The sequence below is a fragment of the Tachypleus tridentatus genome, unplaced genomic scaffold (assembly GCF_004210375.1).
Source record: "Tachypleus tridentatus isolate NWPU-2018 unplaced genomic scaffold, ASM421037v1 Hic_cluster_2, whole genome shotgun sequence".
Classification (NCBI taxonomy): domain Eukaryota; kingdom Metazoa; phylum Arthropoda; class Merostomata; order Xiphosura; family Limulidae; genus Tachypleus; species Tachypleus tridentatus.
The window spans coordinates 14,816,440-14,832,774 of record NW_027467782.1 but is presented as its reverse complement, the minus strand read 5'-3'; the positions used below and the strand labels follow the sequence as shown (position 1 = coordinate 14,832,774).

Genomic DNA, 16,335 nt, shown 5'->3' with positions numbered 1-16,335 from the left:
AAGGTGTGTTCTGATTCGCAAAATGGCTTCTAACATGCGCAGTCCCATACGATTACGGACCTTGTTTTTCAGGTGATATGGGTAAATATGCATTTGGCAATTGCATCACTCACTGGGGTGGTAAAACAGGATAATGGATAGGCTGCTAGATCTTCATAAAACACGTGTGCTGGATCTTGATATCTGAAATTCCTTCCCAAAACTCACCAGGATCTTTTGGATGGTTGATTTAGTGTTTTATAGCACAAAGCAGCTACTCTGTCTGCGCCAAACATCTGGTAAAAGTAAAATTACAAGTATATGTAGCAAAATTCATAAAAGGAAACTATGGTAAAACAAACGTTATTTTAGATAAAACAAAAGTAGCATAAAACCAATGTGTATATCTAGGGTACCATGTAAAGAGAAAAACTAATTATCATAACCCGCCAGAAAGACTAACAGGTAAGTATGAAAACCATCGTCAGTCACCTGAAGTTGGCCTTTCCAGTCCTGGATTCGAGTTATTTAATGTTACTGCCAGTTTATAATTTCAAATCGAACGAGATGAACTGCGATTTTTTAAAAAGTGAGCCACATTATAAAAAGTGTAATATAAAAATTAAAAACTTGTATAGCATTAGAAAGATCAATGGCCTTTAAAAACTAAAAATTATTATTACCATTACCAAGATGGACAGCGTTACCATCACCAATAATACTGTCTAACGTTATGGGCAAACCATGGGATAGAACATGTTTAAAATTGTGCCGTCGTTGAGTCGTAACGACAACAAAAAAGTAAAATATGGCTTATTGCAATCCGAGTGTTACACGAACTACACACTGGTGCAGTTTCAGATAATAGAAAAAAACGATGGTTAAAAAACTGACCAACGCGTATTTTAGTTGGAACAACTTCCTCTTTCCGATCCTTACGGATCGAAGACGAAAGTTCAATAGAGAGATTTATTTGGTAAAGCTCGTTTTCACGTTGCTCAATCCAAGTAGATTGCCAACTGGGATGGAGCCGTGCCTTAAATATAGGATTATAGTCCATGTATGGAACAGGCACAGCAGTGATAGTGCCAGAGCAAGTAGATTTAGCTGCAGTGCGAGTGAGCTCATTCCCATGAATACCAACGTGGTCTGGTATCCAGAAAAAACTAGATAGCAGTAGATGTTAAAAGAGAAATGGTCTAATCGGTTTTGAATAATTAGCTAGAACAGGGTGAGAAGTGATTAAAAGCTAGCAGAGAACTAAGCGAGTTATTATAAATAGTGAAATGTGAGTACTTCTTAGCTTCTGTGTAATCGAGGTCAAGAGAAATGGCATACAGTTCAAACAAGCCATGAAGAGCCCACACAGTCGCTAGATTTCGAATCATCTGTATAAATAGGAATGAAGAAGGTCCAAAAGAATGTTTAGCAAATAAACAGTATTTCCAATTGGGAGCGTCTGCTTTCCTCAGATGACCTAAAAGATACATCAATTTATCCAAATGTGCTTGGATATAAAGGCGAAAAAAAAAGAGCAGTGACCGATCGTCTGTTCTAACAAGTGTGGTCCACTGAGGAAGGAAAACACATCTGCAGGTGAGCTGTTTTGGCAAGGAACGAAGTTTTGAAGCATATAGTAAAGATAGTTGCAAATGGCAGAGGTGCAAAGAAAGTTCATGAGAATGTAAAAGCTGATGTAGGGAAGTGCACATAGCCAAGAGCAGAGTAAAATCTTTGATGACGAATGGGGTCCATAATCGAGTTTGGATTGAATAAGAGCACGATATATTTTTAAACATAGAACCTCGATCTGCTCCTGAAGTGGGAGAAGAGAAAACAAGAAGAATGCTTGGTGTTCTTGTATATTTGACCCATAGCTGCATGACATGTGGTTTCAGGATCAGCTTACGGTCAAAGATATGCCCCAGGAACCAAACAAGAGGAGCATTATCCCTGATCCTAAGGTCTTAGAGACTACTCGTCAAAGCAATTAGACAGTAGTTTGAAGAAATCTAGGGATCCTTCCCAGGCTTAAAAGAAATGTAGGACAATAGTTTGGCGCCAGACATTAAGTTAACATTCTCTTACCAAATGTAGTTACAGTGCACATCATCAGGTCCAATTGATGAACTACCAGACCACTGAAAAGCCAGGCTCAGTTCCATTAAGGTAAAGGGACAACTATAGTCAAAAAACAAAATCAGCTTGAAAGGAAAGAGGTGATCGCTCTACTAAAGTCTTGACAGGTAAGAAGGTGTAGGAGGGAGTAGAAGTTGTAGATACTCGGCTAAAGATTGACGATGCTCCAAGTACCAGCTATTTCCTGACCATCAGAAAGAAAGATTTAGAGAAATAAAGTGTATTGCTCACTGACCTTTCGAAGCTTTGAAACCGGTGGTAAAAGATATGCTGGTTGTGAACTTTATCCAAAATTTCTTCTGACATTTGTAGCATTGGATAATTGGTTTTTGGTGTGTTTTTTCCGGTTCGGTCGTGTGTCTTTTGAAAAATAAAAAGCAACCGTTTTTTAATAATTTTTCCTGATCGTCTTTTTTGTTGACGGTTACAACTATTACGCTGTTCACTCACTTAGTTTTATCAACTTTGTAGGATTGAACGAGATATATTGAGTCGCCTGTGACGGCCGCGCTTCTCGCGACAGCTATCGAGTTCGCAAACCAAAATGCTATTGGCTACTTTTCAATCCTGCAGCGCGCAATTTAAACGCTGACTGAATTTTGCCCAAGTTTAGGTTTAGGGGTTTTCCAGAGACCTGAGCTAGTCACCGAGCCAATATGTTATTTAAAACGAAACGTTCATCCTCGCCAGTCAAGCCGTTAGTGCCGCCTGTAATCGTCGACGGCTTACCGCCGAACCTCACGCCGTACCAAGTCGCCACGTTGATCGCCCGAGTTAAGCCTGGGCAACCATCGAACCATCCAGGACCCGTATTTTACGCCGGGGAAGAATCCTCATCCAACCAGCCACTACTGCAGACCAAACCTATCTGTGCCAGCCATGGAACACTGAATTTAAAGTAAGTTGTTCCCCTACTAAAAGTCCAGTCAATCTTTATTCTGTATTCCTCAGGGGCGTCGACCCATCAATTCAACCAGAAGAAATCAGACAAACCATAGAACCCCAAATACAAGCCAAGGTATACGCAGTTCATCGAATTTATTCTAAGAACAGTAATCATCCCACACACTTCATGAAGATAGTGACAACATCGAAGTACAGTGCCGACTGTATTTTACGAGATGGCTGTTATTATCATATATTTCATTTTAGAGCCGAACGCCCACATCGACGACCACTCAAGAATGGTTCAAACCAAGCACCCAGATATCGCAAACAACCAACGGAAATCTTCCAACAGGAAAATACCAAAATACCGCCGAGTCCAGACCGTATTAGAAGAAACATGAAGACGGATTCAGACAACCCGACTCAGAAGACGACAACACCCATTGTTAGCAACACGCCAAGTTCCAGTAGTTCAAGAAAGAAAAAGGACAGTTCCTGCCAGACTTCAATCCTAGTTCCACAGAATTTAACTACCAGCCAGACTCAAACCATTACGAAAATAACCATCGACGTGACAGCACAAACTGAAAAACAATCTACCTCCACGCAGAAAACTCAAACCAAAATCTCGAGAAGAAACAAAGCATCACAGACCAGCGAAGAACAACTCACCGAAGAACAGCCAGTAGTTCCACCACCAAGACCACGTTTCTCAGTTGCACCAATGGGCTTCAAGTGTGGAAACAAGTTCATGATGAAGTTACCACCCGATCTACAAGACTGCAGCTAACAGTTTCCACGTACACCACCAACATAGTTCATCAGTTTTTGTTGTTTTTGTTTTCTTCTTCTTCTTTGTTTGTTTGTTTTGTTTCTCTTTCTACCCAGCTACTTCCGGGCACGGTCTGGGTAGATTATTCGGCACCCAGGCCGTGAAAGTGGGTTTTCTCGGGGCACTCCCGTTTCCCCCCACAGCAAAATCTCTGGCATCGGACCTGTAGGTCCCAGCCTCATTCTGAAAAGGGCCGTTTCCCAGTCAAGGGTATCTAATCAATTACAGTAAATTTTAAAAACCAATTCGCCAGCCGCCAGTGTACTCCATCCTCGAGCCAAGGTCTGGCTCACTTCACTTTCGCTGCTTTCGTCCAGTTCTCCCGTCCTTCCTCTCACTCACAAATACACCACTACATTTTTTTGAAATGTTAAAAATAAAGTAAAAATTCCACGGATATCTTAAAACATTTCTCATGTAAGGGGACGAAGAGGAACTACAAAGTTCCTGAACACCCCAGTTGGAGAGAGAACTCTTCTGATTTCTCTCTCTCTAAACTGAACCCCTGCCACGTTAGTTTAGTTTAGTTTAGCCCAAGTTTATTTTTCAACATGCCTCCACAACAAGCGTCTGGAAAAGCTGTGAAGAAGGCCGGAAAGGCCCAGAAAGCCGTACGAGCTGGAGACAAGAAAAAGCGAAAGAAGAGGAGGAAGGAGAGCTTCAGTATTTACATTTACAAGGTTCTCAAGCAGGTCCATCCCGATACTGGAATCTCCAGCAAAGCTATGTCTATCATGAATAGCTTCGTGAACGACATTTTCGAGAGAATTGCTGCCGAAGCTTCTCGTCTGGCTCACTACAACAAGCGATCAACTATCACGAGTCGGGAGATCCAAACTGCAGTGCGTCTGCTTTTACCTCGAGAATTGGCCAAACACGCCGTCTCCGAAGGGACCAAGGCTGTGACTAAGTACACCAGTTCAAAGTAATGTGTTCTTCTTCTCTTTTCAATTCAAACGGCCCTTTTCAGGGCCACCACATCTTGAAAAGGAGAAAGTCACATCGAATCTATTTCACTATTAACAGTTCAAGCATGCTTTCTCTATAACCATGCTTATAACGTGCGAGTAGAAATACACACATTATTAAAGAGTTTTGTTCCATTCCCACCTCTATGCTCTCAGTGAGTATTTTTCGTTTGTAGTTAAGTAAATGAACAGACAAACGAACGTATACACACCCAGCCAATACATGTCGTCACCGAAAGGTACAAGATAATTATGATAATAACAAGAAAACAACAGCTACTCATTATTTAAGAAAGCAAAAAAAGAGAGAATGACAGAGGGTTAATCGATACACGGAAATAGTTATTTCATTTAGAGTGACATCCATTACATGTTTAATATCCATGCGCTTGGGAGAAAACGAAATAGTGTCTGAGGGACAGAGCAACAGAGAAATTGTCTCTCAGAAGGTTTGTTTAGAATTAAGCACAAAGCTACTCAATGGGCTATCTGTGCTCTGCCCACCACGGGTATCGAAACCCGCTTTTTAGTGTGTAAGTCCGCAGACGTACCACTGTGCCACTGGGGGGCCTCTATTAAGGAGCATAAATCATATTAGTTATTAATAACTAGTAAATCTAATAGTAAGGCACACTATTCAGCCGTATATGCATGTGCATACGGAATAGATTTCTCCATTACATTTGTGAAAGGCTCAGTACACTTCACTAACTAGTAAGGAGGCATACAATTTATATGGGTGGCTAGTAGTATAATACTGTTGCGAAAGAGTTAATTAATGAAGGAGCCCCGAGTTATTTTCCTTCGACCAATTGTGATTAAAACTAAAATGTAATTAAATGCAGTACTAATTGAAATTAAACTAAAGTTACGAATCATTAAGTATAATTTGAAAACGAGCATATCTATAACAGCACAGGGGAAGAAATAAATAAAGTCGCACTACATTACTTTCTTTTCTCGAACGTTCGTTAGACTACAAATCTGAGCGTGAAACGTTTTAAGAAATTTTTTACCATTTCACTCGCTCGATATAACAAGTGTTGTTACGAGCGGAATGAGTGTTTTGTTTGTTTTCTGTAACGACTTATATGGCAAACTCTTTATCAGGAGATGGTGGCCCTGAAAGGGCCGTTGATTTTGTGATATCACACAAAATTGGAAAAGAAGCAGCTTACTTATTTCTTTCCTGCCACCTTCTTGGAAGCAGCCTTTTTTAGGGCGGCTTTGGCCTTCTTAGGGGCTTTCGGTTTACTGGCTGCAGGTCTCTTTGCTGGCTTCGCCACTTTCTTTGGTTTTGCCTTTGCCTTGGGTTTTAGCAGCTGTCTTTGCTTTCTTCTCAGCTACTTTCTTGGGCTTACTCGGGGCTTTACTTTTCTTTGCAGTCGTTCCTTCTTTCTTCTTTGGTTTTTCACCACCTTCTCTTTGCTCTTTTGAGCACTCAGCTTGAAGGAACCCGTAGCTCCTTTTCCTTTAGTCTGTGTGAGAATGCCACTATTCACTGCTGATCGAAGATACTTCTTGATAAAAGGGTTCATCCGCTCCACGTCCAGTTTATAGTTGGCAGCAATGTACTTTTTGATAGCCTGGAGAGAAGAACCTCCGCGTTCTTTGAGAGAAGTAATGGCAGTGATTACCATTTCGGATACCTCAGGATGTACGGGTGCCGTTCTCGGTATTTTCGCTTTTTGTTTGCTCACCTTCTTAGGAGAAGGAGCCGTGGTAGGCGCCGTCGCATCAGCCATTTTTTAAAGCTTTTTTATTTATTAATCTTTCTACTCGGTTGAAAAATACGAGCACAAGCACGTGAAGACCTTAAGTAAAGAGAGAGCGGCCGTAATTGAGAGCTTCATCTAACTGAGAGAAGTCAGCTGGGGTCGCCATTTCTCGCGTCTGAACGTATCATCCGGCTGTGTTTGTTCACAAAATTCTGGGTTCCTTTTGAAGTTTCGAATTTCCAAAATTTTTCCTAAGGTCTACTAAACGAAAGTTCGATCTTTCTTCTATAGATAGGTCTATCCACGATTCGTCAATGGTGGCATTTTTTACCATAAAAACGTGCACCAGTGCGAATGAGAAGCTTCTTTAGGATACAGAAGTTTTTCAAATCGTTTCTCAAGTCACATCATAGAGTGTTTCAAGTAAACAAAACATTTCACATCGAATATCTATATCACACACCCTCAAATGAAAGTAGAGTATTTGTAAGAGAGCATTATATCATCGGAATATCACGTTAGAAACGAGGCAGTCTCTAACACGTCGTCATTTCATGTTGGGTAGTGCTAAGTGCAGAAGCTTGTTCCACGCTACAAAGAAATTCTCCCAAACAACACAGAAAAGTAGTTTCTATTCCTTAATCAGAAATTGTTTTTGATCCTTATTATCGTAAACAGTGCATTACAAAGAATATTCAAACAGCAAAACGATTACAGGCCACCCTAAGCCAGTTTGAAAGCAAACTGGTGAGAGTTCGTGACAAATGAGAAACGAAACTAGTGTTCGTCGATACAATCATATAACACATATTTGATTTCAATAAGATGCCTTGAATCGTTAATTTATTTCTTTTTATACTTCCTCTGAAGGTTGATTAATATATATAATATTTATATATATAGAAATAACGATGCAGTTTTGAAACGCAGTGTTCTTGGCTTCGTCGACCTTTCTGACATCATTAATTAAGGAATATTTTATTGTAGAGTCTATGTTTACACACATTTTTCGGAGATAGAAAACTTTAGAGTGGTATCTAATAAGCTTGCAACTTTCATCTTTTGAATAGAAATTAACAATTGAGCAAGACATTCATTCGTCTCTCTAAGTGTATGTGTACTCAATAAGCGTAACGCTTCTTCATTGGCGAGTGTTATTTCCATGATGAACCAATAAGGATCAGAATTTGATAAGAAATCTAGCGATACATCCGATACAACATAACTTATATTACAGATATTATAATCAATAAAGATAGTATAACTGCCCTTAAAAGAAGAATAGAACATTCCGTACGAAGCACGTATCATTTACTCGAAAACATGATAGTAAAGTATATTAAACACTTGCATCAATTTCAGATCTGTTTACAGCTTTTTATTGAAACAATAATGAAGAAAGAAAAACTTATTTAATGTGAACATGAGCTGTTAATCATACATGATGTACAAACTAAAAAAAATGTTATTAAATAAGTACGTGACAATAAAAATTAAGGTTCGGAAAGTTTATTTATATTCAGTTGTGTTTTTATCACAGCAAAGCCACATCGGTCTCTCTGCTGAGTCTTCCGTATATTCAGTTGTCTATACTGGGAAACATAGAACAATAAATCATTAAGAAGTCATTATTGGACATAACGTATAATTTAAGTAAAATTTAAATTTTCACCTAAATAGCCTTAAATAAACTTATTTAGAAAGTTTCACATAACGTAACGTAACTGTACCTAACCTAATCTCGTTTGGAGTGTGACAAATATATAAAAAATAATAATGTGTAAAATAAAAAGAAAGAAATTACATTTTTACGCAAATTATTCTGAGTGTAATGAAGGGAAACAAATAACTCTGTATTTTACTTTTGGACGAAGTTATATAAATCCTATCAGGCTTATTCAAGGATATCGTCCCTCGAAAGTACATTAGTATCAGAAAAAAACTAAAAACATTTCTATAAAGTTTGTAGCGTTGATTTATGTTTTAAATTCGTTTGTCAATACATCTGAAGAAAAAAACAATTATAAAGTATGACCTTTGTATAATTAAAAAAGTAAGTAGTAATCTGGGTTTTTTACAGTTTCGTAACTCAGAGCTATGTGAACCTGACGATGACCGAAGAAGGTCGAAACGTTGTTCGCTCTACTATGTAAAATATTTTCTCAACCCAAACGAGCCGTTTTTGCATATAAATTGATGTGATAAACAGCTGTAACTGAAACAGAGAATATGTTGACGTGGTAGACAGCTATGACAAAGACCTAGAGTAAGCTGACGTAGTAAACATCTATAACTGTGACACAGAGCAAACTGACCTTTTAAACAGCTGTAACTGAAAGAGAGAATAAGTAGATGTGGTAAACTACTTTGACTGAAACACAGAGTAAGCTGGCGTGTTGTTACTTCACATCTGGTGTGATGTTCTTAGTGTTTTTAACTGCTAAACTCTAATATTCCTCTGCATCGTGTTGAATAATTGTCCAAATATATTGAGCGATCAACGTTACATGAGTAAAGATAGTCACGGTTTATAGCTTTGTGGATATTTATGATATATTTGTAAAGAGGTGTATTGGTTGATCAAAATACGATTTGTCAAGCATGACTAATGGTTCCAGTGGTGAGTGTGATGATTATGTTTAAAATTGTGTTTATAACTATTTGTAATGGGTTGAATCTTTCAAAACCCGTATTCACATACAAAATCTACGTGGGTGGAATTAATCAATTGACTCTTTGTGGGAGTCGAAATGAAAATAATTAAGTAGGAAGAAGTATTATTATTACCGTGAGTCACGAAGATAGTGGAGTTGTTGTCGTGCAGAGGTACATAATGAGTTATGTACACTCTTTCCACCAAGAGGAATTGAACCTCGGATTTTAGCATTGTAAGTCCGTATACTTACCGACAGATGGATCCGAAGTAATTGCGCAAGTGTATTGTGTTACTTCTCGTATTAGGATAGAAGTTAGTTCGAAGATGTCTAAGTTGCATCTGTACATTCTTTTTATTCGCAGCTTTGCTGAGCTTTAAAGTTCGGTAGAGCTTTTGTGTTAACACAAAATTAAACAGAGTCTCTCTTGATGGATGTCTTTGTTTTATACTTGCAACAAAACAGTTACTAACTTTATGGCTGTTATCGTGACGTAATTCCATTTCACCATTAGGGACTAATGGGTATGGACTGGGTGGAGAAAATTATTTATTTCCTTTATACAAAGTCTGGAATAGTGTGAAGGTTTGGGCACTTGACTCGCAATCTGCGGCCTAAAGATTTGAATCCCGTCATCAAACAACCTTGGCCTTTCAGCCATGGGGAAATTATAATGTTATGGCCAAATCCACTCTTGGTTGGTAAAAAAGTAGTCGTGGCTGACTAACAGCCTTCCCTCTAATCTATGAGTTCAAAATTAGGGACAGCGAGCGCAAATATCATTCAAGTATTTTTTGCTAAATTCACTAACAAATATAAAAACAAATGTTTAAACATTAGTTTGAAATAAACAACACTTGTTTCTGTTTACGTAACTGAAATTATGGGGAAAAGAAACATAGGTAGTTAATGCTTTACATAAAATGAAACTTGTCGGAATTGCACTCAGAAACGTAACATTTCTAAGGGGACGGGGTCGTGAGAACATTTAGTATTTAAAGTCTTATAAGAGGATGGAACCTGTAAGAAGGCCATTCAGATAGAAGGATAATGTCTTTGGGTAACTTCAACATCAGATTGACTCAAAGCATCAAAGCATTCCCACAACTAAACGCAGAATACAAGGAATTCATGGAGATTGTAGTATCAACACCCCCATCAGTGGCTCAGCTATATGTATGCGGACTAAAAACGCTAAAAACCGAGTTTCGATACCAGTGGTGGGCAGAGCACAAATAGCTCATTGTGTAGCTTTATGCTTAATTTAAAACAATAACAACAACAGAATCAACAAGAGTCCGTAATCTTTTTACATCTGACAATAGTTAATCATATCAATGCAAAGGACCAGAAATTTAACACTCCTACGAAAAGTGGGGCCTAATAGGCCCCAGAGCAACTTGAAAGGTTATTAATATTAGGCTAATAACTTTGTATTTAAATGAAATTGCCATTTCATTTGATTCATTTCATTTTGATGAAATGGCAATTTCATTTAAATACAAATTTATTAGCCTAATATTTAATAACCTTTTAAGTTGCTCTGGGGCCTATTAGGCCCCACTTTTCGTAGGAGTGTTAAGAAGAAGCCTATTTTGAATTAATAATTTTGTTTACTTGCTTGTTGCGACCCCCCAACGGTACAATGGTATGCCTGTGGACTCACACCACTAGCATGTGATTCCGATACCCGTGGTGGGCAAAACACAGATAGTTCGTTGTATAATTTTGTGCTTAATTCCAAACAAACACAAGCTTATTTTCAAATTTTCTCTGCACTTTTGTCAAATTTCAGTAAATTGTTTTGTTCGTCAAAAAATCTTGAGCATGATATCGCTGTTGGACGATAACAATTAACACATCTTTTATACTACTTTGACATGAGTTTTATGATAAGGCATTGTCTCTCTTAATGAGTCTTCCGAAAAGTCTTCTTTTCTTTCATAGCAAGACAACATATTTTTTTATTGTGAGTTATCGTCTCCTTCATAATGAATCTTTATGTTTTTCAGAATTAATTCACATTTGCTTTATTTTTAGTAAATCAAGGAAATTATTTCTTAAATAATCTCTTCCTCCGTGTTTGGAAATATCCTTGTCTGTTATGTTATAACTGAATAATTCTTCTTTCTATACTTGAAAATACGCCTGGCTGTTTTGTCATTACTGAATACCCCGTACCTCTATGTTTGGAAATGTCCTTGTCTGTTATGTTATAATACACATCTTAACAAATCAAGTTACTACATTCTTTCTCCCTCTTACAAAAGGTACTAGTCCTCAAGCCCTTGTCTCAAGGGCATGAAATAACTATTACTTGGGAAACAATTTTTTAACATGGTAATAAAGTTTTAAAATATATATTTGAGTTCTTTCTAGCAAAGCGAGTGTCTCACCAACTGAGTTAAGTGCTTAAATCTTTCGCGGGGGAGATTTAAAGATTATTGAGGGATGCATCCAATATTTCAAAAAAGTTTCTGGATATCGATTGTTTCTGTGTTACGAAACAGTAAAATGTTTGCATTTATTCAATCACTTTCACTGATCTTGAACTCAGGGATTGTACGCTAAAACAAATTGCAGTCTGATGACACAGATGTCCAAGGTTCGAACTGTCGAAACGTGATGCTGCTTTCAAAATAGCATCTGTAATGAGGGAACATCACATTATTAAACTGGTCCAAAAGAGAAAGCTGTTTCGAGTTATTTAAAATATAAATATTTCCAACATTACCGCAAAATATGAAGTAACCAATTAAAAACATAATTTGAAATTAAAGCCTAATTAACCACACGTAGCTTTAATGGACTCGTTAACTTCAAGACGATGTTACTGTTACTATCCAACCACACGAAGAGACCTTGACATAGATAATGTAGATTCTTCAAGATATGAGAAGTTGAGAAGAAAAGGTAAGCCACTGTTACGTGTAATTCCAAAACAGTTATCACATCTATAATGTGTGTTTATACGATAATATGAAAATACAATGTGTAACGAATAGCCACCATGGCAACGTCTATTACACATATCAATTCTATTGCTTCAAAGCCCTTGTTCACATTTACAAAGGAAAGCATAGTTTTCTTACAGGTTACACTTATCAAATTTGGTCACATTAAGGCCAAGAATGCCGTTTGTTTCGTTATTTATTAGCCTACTTCTTCTAACACAACAATAACCCATTAGACTCTGTAAGTGTGGTAACAGACTGAACTCAGGCTACTCCTGTCTAGTGTATGTTCAGTCTGAAACAATAAAAAACCGCCTATTACATTAGCATCATGTATATAAGAAGTAGTCGTGTACCGTGTGTGTTTGAATACCCTGAGGTAGTATGTTTAGTTCACAAGTGCATCTAGATTGTTTGTCCTTCGGGTGTTTCGAAAAACGGATAATTGCGTGTAAAAACAGTCACACCCATCTGAACCCCTAGTGATATCCTCACTTAACTAATTATCAGTGTTCATCTTTGTGATCAAATCAGCAAACCAAACAGAGGCAAAGTTTTAATAATATATTCAGTAAAATTTTTTATCAAATATTTTTTTCCCTTAAATTATAAACAAAACTATACCTGAGATACCTGCGTTAGCTGTCCCGAATTATAAACGATAGCCTACGGCAGAAAAGGACAGCATTTTCTGTGATGGAATTCCGACCTGTGACTCAAAAATGGAAATCACAACTATATTCTTCTAACTTCTTTCTTGATCCTATCCTGAAATCATAATGCCCCAACCAGCCCTCTGGTGATATTTTTATGAAACGAACTAACAGTGCGAGACAGAAGCACAGAGACAATGACGACAAACTTTTTAGGTGTAATTTAACTATTTTGCGATTGTAAATTCAGATCAGTATGTTTTGAAAAGCCGGCAAAACAACGTACTGGTCGGAGCAGTCTAAAGACGATAATTCGACATTTTAGGTCAAATTGCGTAAGACTTAGACATGTATGACAACATTATTCTTAACTTTGTTATGTATACACTATACCACTAGCAATAGTACAGTATTGTGGCACCGGCTTCATGTAAAGTTAGTGTAAAGCACCGACAAATCAACAAAATCAATTAAGGATTGTCTGGAAAAGTGCACGAGTTGAACAAGTTCAAGTGAACAAGGTTAGTACTGAGTACTCGGCTTAACGTTCGTGGCCTCAGTTGCAATGTATTTGCATTGGGCCTAACGTTGGGAGTTGTAATCTGAGAACCGAGTGACAATAACATTAGGCCTAAATACTGTAACTAGTTTAGTGTAAGAACACTGGAAATGCTACTGTAGCCTTAAATAATTAAGTGGACTATTCCCAACTTAAAGCCGTTGTTTTGAATTTACTTTCGTATCCATGCATGCAGATAAAGTTTCAGAAATATGCCTATTTTGTTGATGTATGGTTTGTTGGCTCATTTTAAGTACTTATGTCAAAACTGAGCTCAAAGTTGAGATTACAACTCATTATTCAGATATTTGAGTTGGATTAAGATACTCTAACCTAGACCTAACCCATTATTTAGTAGTTCAACATGCAGTGCAGTGTACAATTGATTATATGTTATATACCTGTACCAGTACAGAACGATCACTGTAAATAGGCTACTACAGTCCAGAGCTCAAATTTAAGAACTTCTCGACGTCCCAGGACATATAAATATTACCTGCGGGCAACAGTTCTTGCTATGTCTATTTCCCGAGCGGATAAGTGATATTCTACGTTTAAATAATTGTTTTATTGGTCATCCTTAACGGATTTTTGCCGATAATGGGCAATAACAACCTGTAAAATAACTAGAAACCGGGCAAACAAGCCACAATTTCTTTCATTAGACATATTTCCCCTGCCGCACCGGCAACACGTATTGTAACATATAGATTAGAAGGTACATATGAAAACTATTGAACAGCCTTGTGCGGTAGTTTCTGTGTGCCGATGACATCACCTTTGGGTGACAGGGTTTCAGGGCCAGCAATTTTTGTGAACAGATACCCTCCCTCCGATATCTGGTTGTCTCCACATAAATTACCTAGCCCAACAAGTCCGTGCATCCAAAAAACGGAACAACAGTTCTTGTCTGTGGTTAATGTGTGGTTTTACAAAAGAATGTGATTTTGTTGAAATATTTCAAAAAGTGAAGGAAATCTGATGATGAGAGTTTAGAATTGAATAGAGAAAGTGATATTAGTAAAGACAATAGTTGTACAAAGGAACTCTGTAGTGAAGATGACAGAATTGACAAGGATAAAAAAGTCAAGGAAAAAGCAGGCACCACCATAAGTGTCAATGGTCGTAGTGGGATCATTCCTGCTGCTTCGGCAGCAAGATCAATCAATCAAGGAGGTAACCCAATGTCTTCTGTGGAATGCAATGAAAAGTATGAGAGAAGCGATCTCTGAGTTACCTACCAAAATGGGAAGAAACATTCCCTTGGTTAAAGGGTGATCAAGAAACTAATGAAATGTTTTGCAAGGCATGCAAAACCCACAAAAACGTTTGCTAAAGAGATAGTGTCTTGGTAAAAGGTACCAGTAATTTTCACCTACAAAGCCCACGATATAAGTAGAAGGAATACTCCGTGTGTTCAAACTGCCAATGCTGAATATAAACCACAGGTTCAGCAGATAGATTTATGCATAAGAAATTTACATGCTTATGAGCTTGAGAAACTGAAAAACTTTTCACTACCGCCTATTACTTAGTAGTAACAGAACAGCTGTTTTCTCTATTTGGGCTATTATGCGATTTACAGAAAATAAATGGAGACATGTACATAAATGACAGATCAGCGAAAAATTTTATCACATGTATTAATGACATGATGTAAGATCTGTGAGCAGACCTTGATAATGCTGCAGTGTTTTCCTTCATCTCAGATGTATCTAAAGAGACTGGAGTGATTGAAGAAGAAACTGTATTTGTTAAGGCAGAAAATTTTACAAAATTTTCACCCACCCAGTGATACTGCCACAGGATTAAAAAACAGCAATTGAAAAAGCATTTGAGACAGTTCGTGTGGATAACTGTAAAAGAAAGGCAACCACTATAGGTACTGATGGTGTTTCCATCAATGATGGAGCAGAAAATGGACTAATTGCACTTCTTACTAGAGATGGGATGCCATGGTGAGTTGAGGTGTTGTGTGTGGCCCACTTTTATGAAAGGGAACTGTTGGATGCTGTGAAGGAATAGAAAGCTTTTATCGTACATAAAATACCTTCTGTCAGGTCTTTACAAACAGTATCATTTGAGTGCCAAAGCAAGTAGGGAATTAAAAAAGTGTCGGTGATGCTCTAGAAGAAAAGAACATTGAAACTTGTGAACATCCAAGGGACAAGATGGGCTCCTCATTTCTATAGAGCGCTTGATGTTCTGATGAATAAAAACTTCACATCCATATATATGCATTTCCACCATGCAACTGAATCAAAAGATGCCAGTGCTACAATGGTTATAGAGCTACAAAAAGCATTGGGTTTGTTTTTGGATAACATAGCAGTATTTACTGGTCAGCAGATCTCACCATGGCTTATTACAGTCCCCAAATGTGGTCTTTCTTTAAATCATTTAAGAAAAGCATGTACTCCAGGACAAGAGAAATGGCGTACAGTTCAGCAGTGAACACAGAAAATGTTGAGCGGATTCTATGTGCTACAACTGAGCCACAACAAACCATGGCAGAGCCCACAGTCACCTGATTTCAAACCATCCATATAAATAGGAATAGAAGGATGAAAAGATGGTGACTGTTTCAAGTATCTGTATGAGGAATTACCAGCAATCCTAGTTGCTCGGGACATTTCCCACACTGCTTACCCCCCGTTCCTAGGGACATTTCCCCCACTGCTTATCCCCCCGTTTCTAGGGACATTTTCCCCATTGCTTACCCCGTTGCTAGGGACATTTCTCCTACTGCTTACCCCCCGTTGCTAGGGGCATTTCCCCAACTGAATAATCCTCGTTGCTTGGGTAATTTCCCTCACTACTTACCCCCCGTTGCTCGGGAAATTTTCCCCACTGAATCTCCAGTTGCTAGGAACATTTCGCACACTGCCTAACCCCCGTTGCTATGTACATTTCGAACACTATTTACCACCCGTTCTTAGGGACATATCTCTCTCTGCTTACCCCCCGCAGCTGGAGACAATTCCCCCACTG

At 38.1% G+C, this 16,335-nt stretch overlaps 1 long non-coding RNA gene across 4 annotated transcripts in view; it reads left to right on the top strand.

The window, feature by feature from the left end:
• The window catches only part of LOC143242156 (uncharacterized), a 228,266-nt gene that overhangs the window by 202,788 nt on the left and 9,143 nt on the right, over positions 1–16,335 (top strand). For 2 of the 4 annotated variants that reach the window (XR_013022483.1, XR_013022480.1), the window contains exon 1: positions 9,095–9,144. The exons of 1 other annotated variant lie outside the window; for it this stretch is intronic. This is a non-coding gene — a long non-coding RNA (uncharacterized LOC143242156). Of the gene's footprint in view, positions 1–9,072; positions 9,145–16,335 lie in introns of those variants that run through there. One more of the 4 variants, XR_013022481.1, reaches the window with a different exon arrangement.